This window comes from Myotis davidii, unplaced genomic scaffold, assembly GCF_000327345.1.
Source record: "Myotis davidii unplaced genomic scaffold, ASM32734v1 scaffold358, whole genome shotgun sequence".
NCBI classification, from domain to species: domain Eukaryota; kingdom Metazoa; phylum Chordata; class Mammalia; order Chiroptera; family Vespertilionidae; genus Myotis; species Myotis davidii.
The window spans coordinates 275,329-276,508 of record NW_006290768.1 but is presented as its reverse complement, the minus strand read 5'-3'; positions in this window follow the sequence as shown (position 1 = coordinate 276,508).

The following is a 1,180-nucleotide window of genomic DNA, read 5'->3' as shown; positions in this document are numbered from 1 at the left end:
GGGCAAAGGACAAGGGGGAGGGGGCGGGGAGGGGCCCAGCGCGACCTCCACCCCCTCCTTGACACCCCTCCCCCCTCCCAGGACCCTCCCACAAGGTTCCCCGCAGATCCCTGACGTGGTAAGGGGGAGAGGGCTGCAAGCACCCTCCCCCCCTTGGACGGAGCCCCCCCCCTCGGGGGTGGGGGCAGCAGAGGGGGAATGGGCTTGGGGGGAGGAGGGGGAGCTCCCTTCTTTGGCAGCTGAACATGGGGGACCTGAGGGCGATGCCCTCCCCCCTTTACCCACAGTAGGGGAGGGGGCTTCCCAGGGGAAGGGGTGGTTTGAAATTCCCAAGCCCCAGGGATAGAGGGAGGGGGGGGAGCGTGCAGGAAGGAACAGCCATGCTGGAGGGGGCAGTTTCTTGGAGAGACTGAAGGGTTGGGGAGCGGGGGGACGGGACGGGGACAGTCTTCGTGCAAAATGTTAAGACAGATGGCCAGGAAGGACCGGGAAGAGCGAGAGGAGGGCAAAGCCTGGAGCCGGGAGCGGGCGCGTGGTGAGCGGGAAGTGAGTGTGACAGGGGCTCCTCCGGCCAGAGAGAGAGAAGCGCGTGAAGACGGAAGAGAACCGGCAGAGTGACGGCGGCTGCGGAGCTGTCACTGGACAGAAAACAGCTGCCAGGAACCGACAGGCCGGGGGTGCGGAGGGGGCCCCCGCAGTGCGGAGGGGACCCGTGTGCAAAAGGCAATGTTCCTCAAGGGAGATGGAGAAAGTCGCCCGGGAGCGGGCAAGAACAAGTCGAAACTCAAGAACGCGTGTGCGGCAAGGCCAGTGTGCGGCGGCATCCTTAAAGAACAGAAAAGGGCTTCCGAAGCGCAGCGGGAATGCGGGAGAATGCGTGTGCGAGAGGGTCCACAGGAGAGCCGATGGGGATGGACAGAGATTTGGAAGAGGAAGCGGGAAGGGAGCGGGAGCCCGGCGGGGAGGAGAGGGATGAGCATTGAGAGAGAAAGAGCTCCTGGGAAGCCAGTGTGCAAGCCACGCGCTAGAAGTGACAGTGCGAGGGGGGCGGGGCAAGCAGGGGGAGGGGGTGTCACGTGACAGGCGGCGGCGGGCAGGGGAGGAAAGTGGGGTTCAAGAATAAGAGGGCAAAGTGCTTAAAGAAAACCCGAGGCGAGCGTGTCGGGAGAGGTGCGCGCGG